Source organism: Drosophila miranda, chromosome 3 (assembly GCF_003369915.1).
Source record: "Drosophila miranda strain MSH22 chromosome 3, D.miranda_PacBio2.1, whole genome shotgun sequence".
Taxonomy (NCBI): domain Eukaryota; kingdom Metazoa; phylum Arthropoda; class Insecta; order Diptera; family Drosophilidae; genus Drosophila; species Drosophila miranda.
In genome coordinates, this window is record NC_046676.1 from 9,821,098 (window position 1) to 9,835,000 (window position 13,903).

Consider the following 13,903-nt stretch of genomic DNA (forward strand, 5'->3'; position numbering starts at 1 on the left):
ATACCGAACCGAAAGCCAAAAGCAACGACGAAACAGCAAACGAACGTTGCCCGCCACTCTCTCATTCTCTCTCTCTTGCTCTCTCTCTCCGCCGCACACAGCCAAGCACATGCTTGTGTTTGCTGTTGTTGCCTTTGCTTCGTTCTCGTTCATCGTTCCATTTACGGCACAAACAAGCATGCCAAGGCACCCCAGTGCCCAATTCGCTGGCGATGGTAGCATTTTTTTTGTACGTCTTGTAATTTTGAGTTACTTCCACGCATAGCATAGTTATGCTAATAATCAAATTAAACCTGTATTTATCCATAGCTACATATATGTAAACACAATATATGAATCATAATCACGCTATAATTTTTCATATATTATCTGCTATTGCTCGCCTCAAATTTCCAACTGGGACTGCTCTGTTCCTTCTTTCTGTTGCCTATCGCTGTAGTTAGAGAGAGAGAGAGAGAGTGCGGGTGTGAGTGTGTGTGTGTGTGGCTTGGTATGTATTCGCATATTTGCTGTCGACATTGCCAGCCGCTGCGAGCGTCGACGGCGACGGCGATGTTAGTGCTCTGCCTCTGCCTCTGCTTCTGCTTCAGCCGCTGCCTGATGTTGATGTCGTGCGCAAACATGGCGTTGCTTTTGCCTTTGCATTTGTTGTCCACAGAAGGAACGACACAGCACAATATTCTTAAATTGCAGCCCAACAAAACCCCCTCCCCTTCCTGGGCACAAACCACCCACTCCAGTCCCCCTGTCCAACGGGCTGTGAGGATTTACATTTTGATTGGGAAACTGCCGCCGACCGAGACTCATTTTACGGCTACATTTGTGTGTACATTGCGTGGGTGTAGTTTGGCATTCTGTTGTTGTCGTTGTTTCGTTTTTCTTTTTGCTTGTTTTTTCCTCGTTTGTTTTTTCTTCCTTTTTCGTTTACGAGCACATAACAAATCATATGCATGTATCTCTCGCTGGTGTGCGAGCGTGCTGGCTGCCGGTGTGCGTGTCTCCGTTTTGGGGGGCGCTGCTGTCATTGCTATCCACTTTTGTCCAATTATAATTTGTTTCGATTTATCACACGGTGCTTTTATATTGGGACAAGAACAGCGGCAAGAAGAATGATACCTGAAGCATGATTAATTAATCGAGGCTCCACAGAAACGCTAATCTCTAAACAATAGAAACACGATTTATAATATAGAATTGAGTTATTCGAAATATTTCCCCAAATGGATATGGTATGCCGTGGGGGGTTATATAAACATAAAGCTAGCTTTGGCAATGAATTCGAGATCTTTTGATATCATTTGAATATGTATAATTTATAGTAGAAAATTTCGCAATACGATGTTATTGAAATAAGCAGATTTACCTTGGGTATTTTGAATAACAGATAGAAATCACGGGGCGCTAAAATTTCTGTATCCCTGATATTTTCTTTGGTTCGATGATTTTATCTCTTTTAAAAATTATCTGATTGAAATTTTCTGCATATCCGATCAAAAGTCCTCCTTTTTATCAGGCTTCTTCATTTATCAATCTCCGTAATGTAGTATCTACTGGATATAATAGCTTTTGGACCCTTTAGGAATATCAAATGGTTTTATTTTAACTGAAAACGGATATTCTCTCTATTCTCAAGACTCAGAATCCTACAGTTTCCATTGGATAGTTTAATTATTTTATATGTCTACGTATAAAGCCGAAAAAATTTAGAAATGTTGCTGGAAGTATCTTTGGCTTGGATCAATCAACATCCATTTTGATAAAGCATTGCCATAATGATGGATGGATAGATAATATGAAGGAACATTCAATATATTCTTTAACTATATTTAACATATAAGAACTCGAAACATGTATTGCTGTTTGTTCCATTCTTACATCACTTAATTTTAGTGGTATGCTGGATCCCTCAAGATTCCGATTCATTGTTAAATTTATTGAACTGTCAAAAGGCACCTTAACGTCTATAAAGTTTCAATTTCTTTTCGAAAATATTTCACATCTTGAGACAGCTGTTCCATAGCCTCTCCGTCGTCTGGCTGTGGCTCCTCAGGTCCGTGTAATGACACAGCAATTTTTCATAATTATTATGTAATAGAAATTGCTTCGCTTTTGACAACCTGCGGGATTTGTCACACCACACCCCAAAACCGGAGCCATAAACCAGACCAGTCGCGACTTTTGAAATTATATCACTAATTAGTTTATGCTGGCAACATTCAGGAGGTAGCGCTGGGTGTTGGCCATGGGGGTAGGGTGGAAATTGAAATACCAAAGTGCGTGCAACAGGATGAGGCAGGGTGAACACTGTGTCGACGCCCGGCCGGCCTGGTTCTGGTCCGTCCTGCCCTGGCCCTGGCCCTGGCCCTGGCACTCGCCTTTTCCCTGAGGATATTGCGAAATTTGCAATTTAAGAGATTAAATTGTTGTTTGTTGTTGCTGTTTAATCTCCGTCGCAGTTAACTTTAAAATTCCCCATTAAAGTGGATTGAAATGGTCCGAGCCAGACCTCTGCTGCCTGCCGCCGTCTCAGAACACTAAAATTTGCATAATTATGGTCCCGACTTTCAATATAGAGCTCTATAAAATGCTCTCTAAAGTCGGTTTAAACCTGATCAGAAATCAGTTCGAGTCGGCTCCGGCTGTGGTCCCCTAATGATTAGTTTGAGAATGAATGGGTGCGGCTTTGGAAACTTGTTTTTGTTCTTTTGGGCGAAGTTCCGAAAGAATGGCGCATATAAAACTGAAGGGAATTGGAAATTGGTAGGCTGTATAGAACATTAGCATAGGTAACTATGGCCCCAAAAACATTTTTAGAGTTGGATATGGCAAGGCGGAACTTGTATGCCATAATACAATGCCCAAACCTCTTTAATTTCATTCTTAAATCATGGGATAACTATGTTTTTCTATGTATATTCATTGGCCTGAGTTTAGTATTAATTTCGAGACGCCAGGATCAGTTGACTACACATATCATATACATATGTAGCTATTATAGGAAAACTGAGATCTTTATTGAAATTTAAATCGATTAATATCGCGCAAATAACATCTGTTGATGTTTTTTCAGTAGCGTAGTTTGCGATATATTTAGTATTTAATCGAACATTTTTCAATTCATTACGGGGAGGAGTTTCCCGGGCTGCAGGAACACCTTGCCATTGGGAGAGCAGATCTTGATGATGCGTAGAGCACTGCCCGTCCCGGGCGTGTCCTCTGTAACGGCACACACACAAGCGAAGTAAGAGCAAAACAAAAGCGCTAAAATCTGAACGTTCACACTGCAGAATTGGCAATACTGCAAAGAATTGTTTGACCTCATCCGACTTGACCTGAGACGCCTCTGAGACTTTCTACCCAGAAAAATCATGGAGAATTTGATTGTGCCCTACGTCCGCACGCTGTCCGAGGAGCAGCTTCAGAACCCGATAGAACACGTAACGCGGGAGAGTCGCTCCGCAGAATTAAATTCCGGTGAAGTGAACATGCTGTACAAGCTGCAATTGTTTACCGAGTCCTTTCGTAGTTATTCTGGACGAGTTTCATTTGCATTGGGGTTGGGGTTGGCACGGAGTATGGTAGGTGCTGGTTATCGCGGGCTTCAATACGGATGGGAGTAATTTCCATTACCTCCATATGAAATTGGTAAGTGTTCATATATTCATACATACACCCAATTCTGTTTTATAAATATATTAATAAATTTTATTAACCATTTTCCCACAGAGCATGGTCACGGATAAGGTGATGGGAAACATCGAAATAAACGAAGGATTAATGAAGGCGCTGGACGCCATACACCGACGTGGGTACTCCAACCGTCTGATGTGCGTCGTATCGGATGGGTGCCCCGCCAATTTTCTGTCGAAATTACAAGCTAACAGGGTAGTCCCAGTTATGTGGGATATTGAACATCTCCGCAAGATCTTGGCCAAACAATTGGCGGTACACGGAGTACCCACCAGTGGCTGGATCGCTACGGAGGTGGCTCAGCTGAAGTTGCTGATTAGAAGAGTGCACTCCTATCGGGGAACACCTTTTAAAACACTGAACAGGCTGAACAGCAGAGACCTGGACATGTGAGGCGTAGCCATTAAGGCTAAGGTACAAGATGTCTTGGAGGATATGCCGGAGGAAGGACGTAGTAGTTTGCGATATATTTAGTACTTAACCGAAAATTGTTTAGTTTAAAGTTGTGGGGATAAAGTACAATGCGATATATAGTCGAAGGGATAGCGAAAGGATAGATTTTCGACTAGAGCACGAGACTCATCGTGGATCTTTACTTCGATTCAGGACGGCGTCAGGTTGAAGACACAGGGGGTCAATTCAAGACGGGGTCAGGGTGAAGAACCTGTGCAAGAAGTGAGTGCTAGATCAAGACTAAATTCAAGGGCGGGCGACCTCGGAAACAGTGCAAAATTTAATATGCACCTCGATAATAGTGGTTTATAACATAACCTCAACCTGTTAGCTTGTTAGCTTTTAAGCAGCTAGGGAAAATGCAAGCGAGAGCTGGACAGATAGAGAGTGCGATAGCGAAGACGAAAGAAAGAAAGAAAGACGCGAAAGAACGGCAAACGGCATACAATGAGGTACAGTGGGCAGTACAAACAACTATAGGGCTTTACTCTCTGGATTATGGGTAATAATGGGCTATGATTATATTGAATGTTTCCAAAAGAAGATTCAAAATACCAGCTCGATTCTCAATTAAGAACCAATGGGAGAGGACACGCCTTTTGCGTGGTCTGGTAACCACCAATTATTGTTCCATTCCCCAAATCAGATGCTCTCAATATCCACTCGCAAAGTGTGTGCTTCGATTTACAAGTGTACCAATGATTTAAATTAGACATCTTTTGAACAAGGCCTCTAGCCACCCTTGTCCTTATCCCCGATGAAGTTCGGTTACTCCCTCAATTTTTAACTTCCTACTGGGAAGCGTGTGTCCGTTGGCCCTGGTTGAAAACATATAATTGAGATAATCCTCTTATATGTGATGCCGTTTGATCCTGGTCCAGTATCTGTAGTTGTCACTGAGAAGGATTGGGCGTTAAGCTTCCCGATGTTACAATCGTTTGTCACATGAGGGCGTGGTATCTGAATGTCCTTTTGTTTATGGGTTATTTTCTTCATACGTGTGCCATACGTAGATAAAACTTAATCCATCATTCTGCAATACTTTCAGAGAGTTTCCAATGATATTAAAATGTTTTAGTTACTTTAGAAGGTTGAATTTCCGATTAATGAAAGTTATATTTCTAAATTCTGTCTGAATGGATTTTTTGGTCACAACATACATAAGTATTTAGAGATGATAGAGAATATTGGGTATAACAGTGCGAAGCTAATTAAAATATACATGAAGGAAGGATCCAGAAGGAAGCTTTTCAGACCCCGTAAAGTAAATACATAGATATGTACATGTATATTCGGCATCAATGCTCAGTCGATATAGCCATGTCTGACTGTCCGTCCGCCTTGTTTACTTCATAGTTCTCAAAGACTATCAAATCTACAGCAATCAGAGTTTGTGTGCCTGTGTGTCTCCTGTGATACCACATTCAAACTAGTTAATTTTGAAATTTCCACAAAAATCGATGATCTGTGGCATCCAAAATTTTGAAGGTAGAAGAAAACCTAAAAAGCCGAATCATAAAGAACTATTTTATCTACCAGATGGCAATACATTTAGAATTTTCTTTCTTTCTTCTTTATTTTAGTCTGAAGAGCCACGAGCCCGCTCACTATGTAGACACATATGTACATATACATATATATTTATTATAGTTCAGAGGCGCCCCTACCAGAGTGAGCGAGATATAAAAGAATAGAAAAAGCTTATAAAAAAAAAACAAAGATGTGCAAACTGAGTACCGGGTAGAACAGTATCGCACCATTTGACGGGTTTCCGACTTTTTTTTAAGTCAATCTACACAACAATTTTGGTTATAGCCCATCGATTATAAGAAACTATAGCTATAGCTGATAATTTTGAAGGGTGATTTGCTGATTAGTGAGAATTCTGTAAACATTGCGGTAATTGTAGACGATTCAAAAACGTATATTAAAAACAAACAGAATGGTAAATAGTATCAACTGCCAACACGGAAAAAATTCGCACAAGTTCCTATGGAGAAAATGAGCAAAAAATGATGATTTGTTTATTTCGAGAATCCCCTTTGATGTATCTCTTCTCACTCGCATATTTACTCGTATAAATCAATCGAAAGGAAGTATCCAGCGTAATTCAATAATCTGGATGAGGGATCCCCGCAACTCGGGAGTTTATCAGGTTGGTCCGCACTTCGACGTGAATCTGTCCCGGGAAAATTGATTTTGCATCTTTGAGTGCGTCAAATCCGCTTTCAACTGTGAAATGGGCTGGGTTTTGCCATCGTCTGTCATCTTTCAACTTTGCTAAGGACTTCAGAGGCTGGGAGGGACCCTCACCACTTTATTGCCGTCCCGTGCCAAACGACGCATTGATCCGCTCCCGGATTTCCTTTACGTGTTGCGCTTCCCCTGGCCCCCAGGCCCCTGCCAGAGACATCGCATAAAAGTGGCGTGAACATAAAAAAAGTTCCACGACTTGGAGTGAACTTTTGGGTAACTTTTCTGTTAAGTCTACCTCCTCCAATCCCTCCCTACCAATCCGCCCAACCCTCCTTTTATCAAGCACTCTCCCTTACCTCTATCATGTTCTCGTTTCGTATAAAAAGGGATACAGGGGGAATGGGAGAGACTGACATTTCAGCTTTTTCGTATCTTGTCGCCCTGGAAAGTCAGGAAAGGACTGGAAAGTCAGGAACAGACTGGAAAGATTGGAATTGTAGAAAGGCCTGGAGCACTAGGAATGGCTGAAAGGACTTTAAGGAAAATAAACACTGAAATAGATGGAATGCCAATGCCCGGAATTGCTGGAAGAGTGAAAGTCAGCTGTCTGTTGGGCTAAGTTAATAAACTAATTTATAATGGGCTCAAAGGGGTCGCCAAGGCCCACGTTTAATTGAAACTAAAATATTTTTGATTAATTATGAGGTGCTGTGCAAGAATAGCAAGAAGAGCAGCGTACCAGCAACCTTTTGTTTCCACACAAACAAACCCAGCGGCAGCGTCAGCAGCAGCAGCGCCAGCGTCAACTCAACCACATGAGGCGTTCGGTTCGTTCTTCTCAAGGCTGGTGCGGTATCATGCTGGGCTCTGCCAGCGTCTCTGCCGACGTTGCCCAACCTTTTGGCCCCCAATACACACTCATACAAATAAAACCATATAATATGTATATCCAACCGTACAGTGCATAGTAGATGAGCATACATTCGGTCTTATGTACTCGCCTCTCTGCCTTGTGCCGTTTTTCGTCGAGTCCGCTTTGGTGTGTATGTTCGCAAGCATTGGTATCGCTGTAAACGCTGTTTCTGCTTCTGCTTTGCTCTCTCTCTCTCTCCCTGTGCTAACCATTCATTCTCCTGCTTTGGTTCGTTCCCTCTCAGTAAACGCTTGCTTGCTCTCCTCTCTCGAACCCTCTCACAAACATAATTCGGAGTTGAGTTGCTTGCTTGCTTGTTTTTCGTCTCTGCCTTACTTTATGCTCGCTTCGCTCTGCTCGCATGTATATGGCTTCGCTGCTGCTGCCGTCAGTTATTTTTCCCTTCTCCATTCCACACATATTCTTGCCCTCGCACAGCCAGCTCTAGCAACCAGTTTTATATCCATGTACATACATAGGGTATGTATGAGGGGGTTGCATGTATTTGCGTAGCATGTAGCGCAGCTCGTTTCGTTTGGTCGTATCTTGTATCTGACAACCTTACTTATAATTCCAATATTATTCCAAATTATCCCTTCTGCCCTAACCGCCCTTCGACGTTCATTGGGAAACTGTGTGGAAACGACAGAGACGATACGCAGCAGAAGTGAGAAAACTCATTATTATGCTCTGTACAGCACGAATTCTGACTCGACTCGACTCCGACTCTGGCCTGCCTGTGCGAGCGTAGATAAAAGCGAGGCAAGGCAATAACAACTGTATGCCAAGGCACACAGATGCACATTTGCTCACACATACTGCACACTCACGCACACGGGGCGCACATAAACATCTGCTGTTGTGCTAATAATGATGAGACCGATGATGACGATTCGATTCCGATGCTGAGGCTGAGGCTGAAGCTGATGATGCTTGTGACGTCACAAGCAAAGCGTATTGGGAAAATTCAACTGGCAGATATGTACATGCATACATACATACAAAATGCGATTGTATTTGTGCTGTTCGTCTCGACATGCGCCCTGAATTCAGCCAGCGAGCGCCAGCAGCAGCAACAACAACGAATCTCTGAGCCGTTCGGTCATTGCTTGTGTGGATTGATTTGCTAAGGTGGGAAGGAAGGTGGTAGGAGAGCCCGGTCGGGTTGGATCGGATCGCTTCGGTTCGGTTCGTCACGAGGAGTAAAGAGTAGGAGAAGAGGAGAAAACAGCGGCAGCGACGTCAACGTCAACGTTAGCGGCGGCACACAAATTAAACTTAAATGCCCCCCATTCACTGGGGAGGCTGCTACTGGAGTTGCTGTTGCTTCTTGCTGCTTGCTGCCGCTGCCCCTCACTTGCAGATGCTGGCGTTGCTTGTTATACCCTTGCCGAGAGGGTATTCTGGCTTTGACAAGATGTTTGAAACGCAATGAAGAAAGCACTTCCGACTCCAAGAGGAATGAATGTACGTATACCATCATTGTGCATGTCTGTCTGTTTCCTCCTTTATTTGTTCGCACTCTCCGCATAATTGTAGCAGGACTGGCTGACAATATCATATAACTGTCCTAGGAACAATGGATATTTAAGGGTATCAAAAGCATCGGCCCCAGAAGCAAGTCTTCTCTTGTTGTTGTTGCTTTTGGTTGCTGGGCATCGGCATCTGGCAGCGAGCGGGGGCAACAGCGGACAGTGGGCAGCTATGGACACGACTCTGGCTCCAACGTCGTCGTCTCTCCACTGTGCGGCACATTATTAGTTTCTCTTTCTCGTGCTGGAATCCGTCCGCGCTGGAGTACGGCATGGACTAAGCCCGAGTCGAGGTCTGTCGCTTTATCGCATTTATTGCTTCATGGGGTCTCAATTAAGCTGTTAAAACCAGTTGAGGCAATCTATCGCTCGGCATTAAAGCCAATCAATAATTTACTGCTCTCTGGGCCCCCAGTTCGTACCATCCCATCCCGCAAGAGTGCACCAGGCAACAGGCGAACGCCCGCCGCACAGGATGAGCTCAATCAGCCGTTGATGAGGACGGCCGACTTAAGATGGCGTCCGCCTTCGATTGCCACCAACGGTAGCGAAACGGAACGGGACTGCTGGGGATGCGGCAGCGACTACAGATGGGGCCACACTTAATGATTCCGCTCAGAGAGAGCAAGTGACTCGGGGATTAGTGTCTGCTCGAGTGCTTCTAATCGCTCAGAGAGAAAGAGAGGCGACAATTACTGCTAGAATGTAATTGATATTCCTTGATGAAACTGGGCATATAGAAATTAGCCATAATTCCAATCGATAAACACGGTCAAAGCCTCTAGGGGAATTCCTTGGAGCAGCCCATATAGAATCCAGATGGGAGTAAAAACGTACTATGAATGTAGTGATCTTAATTGTACTTGTAATGAATGAAAAGATATAGCGAAAACAACTCAATCTATGTGTATACCTTTTCAAAAGAAGTCATGGTTAACCATATGCCACTACCTCTATTTGTAACAATATATGTACATATAATATTCCCAAGAATCCACAAATTGCCAACTGAAGTGGAACCGTCTTTCTGTCATAAAACTCAAGAGATTTTTACGTTTTTCATAACGATTATGTTATGTTAGGGCTCTTAAGATATCTTAGCTATAGATAAATATACCTTTAATTACCAATAAAGGAATTTAGAGGACCACTTATTTAGCTAAGAATGTCGACTACGGCATCATGAAGACGAACTAAAACGGACAGATAAAAAAACAGTTTTAATTGAATTCACGATTACTGATTCGCTTTCCAATTCATTTATGTTTAATCTAAAAGTGCAAGAACCTTGGACGTCAGTCTTTCACTAATCTTCTCCTACTTGTGTACTAATTTTGGTCATCCGTTTCCTAAGAATTCCAACCGATATCCATAATGTATTAAAAATAATTCTTGGAAATTATATTTTTTGTTTATCACGTCATTTTACATTCGCTTGATTAAACTGCTTACATCCCCAGAGAATAATTACTCTGTTGCTTTATTTAAATTACATATATTCTGATTCATGGTTAGATAAGTGCGAGTTTCAGAACCTTCGAGAAGTGGTTGCATCATGAAACCAAAACTTTAAGACAATTCAATCCTCATTTGAATTGTTTTCAGTGTATGTACAGATTATCCTAAAATATTATCCTAAATATTTAGATTTAAAAAAATTAATTTAATGAATTAAATCGAAAAGGCCCATTATTTCTTTCAATTTTAGTCCTTAAGGAGGATTGATAGAAGAACTGTCTAAAAATCCTCTCGGACTCCGTGGAGCATGCAAGAATGCATAGATAACGATACAGGAACGTTTTTTTTAAAACATTGTTGGTACTTTTTGTCTTCATACAAGAAAAGAAAGCCGGCTATGTTTTGCAACGTATGTAAGTCAAATTTAAAAGGTAATAAAACAACGCAATAATTCGCGCAAAAATATAATCGATTCTATAGATATTTACATCTATTATTGAGATCAGCTCTACTAAATATGTAACCGCTATTATGAATTTGAGTAGGACCGAAAATCTCCATACTGCAGAAGAGTGAATGTCTCAATTTCTAGTAAAAGAAATTGGCTAAGTATTTGTAATCAAATATTGGATTTTATTGAATCCTTCAACCAAAAGCTATATTGTTTTTTATGCAGTACAATCGTTCATCAGCTAAATTGCGCTCTTAAATCTTTCTGAATAATGAGAGAGAATTCCAACGAATAATACACTCTTAAAAGGAGAACAAAAGATTAAGCTGTATATTAAAGTGGCTCAAGGTGCAGTTTCAGACATTTTTAAAGTAGGCTTAAATAATTGAGTTATATTTTCTATTTAAATTGAGTCCCTTTGTTTGTTGTGCACGTTGCATTGCGATATTTAAGCTGTTTTCGAACGATTTTGTTCTGAGCTTTTTGTTGTCTTATGGATATCAGATGTACGTAAACATTTCTCTACGTTGCAACTGAAGTTTTCTATGGGTTTTCAAGTTTTTCGAGGCTTTGAGACTTTGTTTTTCCTCTTGTAACATTATACTTCGAATCAGATCTACATACGTGTAATCCCTGCACCTAAAGCTTCCTGTAATCCCTCACTTTCCTCACTCAGCATGCTTTATCTGCTCTTTGCCAGGGATTATCCATTTTCCCCATGCTGGAGTACTATAGAAACAAAGAGGTTGATAAGAAAAGGATTCCCTATTCTCGTAGTTCAAAAATGTTCCCCATCCACGAGCTAATGATATTCAGTTCGGAAGTTTCTAAACCTTCCATATCGTCTAACCATAGCTTCTACTTGCCATTTCCTCCATTCATTTCAGGGAAACCCTTACTCCGATTCCAATTCTATCAAAAGAAAGCAACGTAAGGGTTTCGTGAATAAATTCAGATAGAATTTTAAGATTTTAAAAGGCTAATAGCGAATGATACCTTCAGCAAGATTGATTGAAACTAGATACTTTTCTGCATAAGTGGAGGAAACCTCGTGAATTTCGCCAGTTGTTTCTCCAATTTGAAAGACACATATGTACATATAGCTTATATCTGGTAATGATTGGCTTTCTTTCCTTATAAAGCATCTCATCTCCACAGAAAATGAACATCAAATACTCGGTTGAGGAAATCTGCAACCTACGCGAAAAACATTCCATTTTTTTCGCATAGAAAGTGCCGCAACATCTTGCTCGTCGTGGCCTGAGACTGGGTCTGGGACTGGGACTCTTTTGTTATCTGTTAGATCTACACTGTTACGTAATCCAACGGTACATTCGCGATCGCAGAAACGGAAACGAACGGAGCTGCTGCTCTTGTTGCTGCCACTGATTGGACAGACAGAGAGAGAGAGAGAGAGAGCTTTTGTTGCTGGGACTTGGACTCGAGTGCCGTGCCTGCTGATTGTTGCCGATATTCCAATTTGGGGCCTAGACTGTGCGAGCGAGAGAGAGGGGGTAGAGGCCCTGTGCTGCGCTGTACTGTACGCCTACGTGCGAATATGCAATTTTCCGTCTACGGAAATTGGCGAAATATGAGTGCACTGCAAATGTGGCCAGTAGGTAAGGTAATACGCTTATGTACAGAACCATTTTACAAAGTGTTTGCACATGGGATTACGTACATACTGTTTGCATATGGATCAGAAGTTGAAGAGTCATAAAAAGGGAAAGAGTGCGACTGAAAGGAAAAATGTACATAACAGACGGCCGTACGAAACGAAGATCCGAAGAAGAAGATACATAGATACTGCTGTACATAGCCAAATAGTATCTACAGAGCAGCGCAGCTCTGTACATGAAAACACTCCGAGTCGACGAACAAAGAAACAGCAGGCAAAGCAAAAGACCCAAAAGGCAACCAACACCAAACGCAAAAGCAAAGCCAACGCCGCAGTCAGCGTAGCAGCAGCGCAGCGACCGAAACGGCGAGTCAGATACAAAGCAAAAGCAGGCGAGCGATTCAGATGCAAAGCAAACGCAAGCGAGAACGGTTCGTAGCGGACGACACATTGAGAGTACGGAACAAAGAAAGGAAACGAATAAAACGCCCCGTGAGAGAGACCAACGCGAAGTAGAGAGAGCGCAGAAAAAAGAAACCGAAGGAAGCAGAAAGAAACAGCCGTCCAGTGAGAGGCCAGAGCGAGCGAGATAGCTGGAGTGGCGGAACAGCAGCAGGCAGTTAGTTGGCTGTCTACCTGAGTTCGTGTGCGCGCGAGTGTGTGTGAGTGAGTAAATAGTCGGCAGAGTCGCGGCAGAGGTTGCTGTACATAGCAGCGAGCGGCAGAAACAGAAACAGAAACAGCGTGGTCGCAGCTCGCAGTTGAAACGGACGTACGGTGCTCCACAATATCGCTACCAAAGTGCGCTCTAAAATATTTTTTGTAACCAAGTGCAGAAGTGTAAATGGCTTAAGTTTTCTATAAAGCTAAAACATTTTTTTTAAATATAAAAAAAAATTAAGAAATATTAATTATTATCAAATGCAACGGCAACTATCGGTTGCATGCTCGAAATTTTCTTTGTGTCTCGTTCTTGTGTGACAAATGCCGCAGCAACAGCGGCAGCAGCACTCACTCGGCCTTATATACCCGTCCATATAAACGGTTCGGTTCACTCTTGTTCGTGTGCGTGTGTGTTTGTGTGCACGCAGAAAACATAGAGCAAAGCGGAATACACAATAAAGGTGCTTACGAAAGCAGGGCGCCGATGAGCGCAAAGTGTGAGTGTGTGTGTTCGTGTTTGTTTGTTGAGTAAAGAAAGAAGAGAAGTAAAAGAAATGAAACGCTGTGTTAAAGCTGAGCGTTAGCATACACTGTGGATTACAAACAAATACCCTGCAATTGGATACAGTGCCCGTACCCCCCGCCTCACGATGCCAATTAACTGGCTGGATTAGCAGCATACAATCAACCAAAAGGTAAATATATCTAATGAAAAGAGTCGTTGCGTTGCTTAACACTGTTCAAGCACAGCTGTTGCTCCACCACTCTCTCTCTCTCTCTCTCTCTCTCTCTCTCTCTCTCCCCACCCACAGCTGTGAGCCCCTTATCTGGCGACACACGTTGACAGCAGAAGCAAAAACAACTTGCCCCAAAGTGAGAATTTCGATTGGGCACAATTGAAAGTCTCCCCAAGAGCCGCAGTCCAACGT

At 42.3% G+C, this 13,903-nt stretch overlaps 1 protein-coding gene across 1 annotated transcript in view; it reads left to right on the forward strand.

Annotated features, from left to right (window-relative positions):
• Positions 1-12,695: 12,695 nt before the first annotated feature.
• LOC108160124 (polycomb group protein Psc) overlaps positions 12,696-13,903 on the forward strand; it is a 14,650-nt gene continuing 13,442 nt past the window's right edge. The window contains exon 1 of the mRNA XM_017293917.2: positions 12,696-13,669. The gene's annotated coding sequence lies outside the window, so the exon portion shown is untranslated. The remainder of the gene's footprint in view (positions 13,670-13,903) is intronic.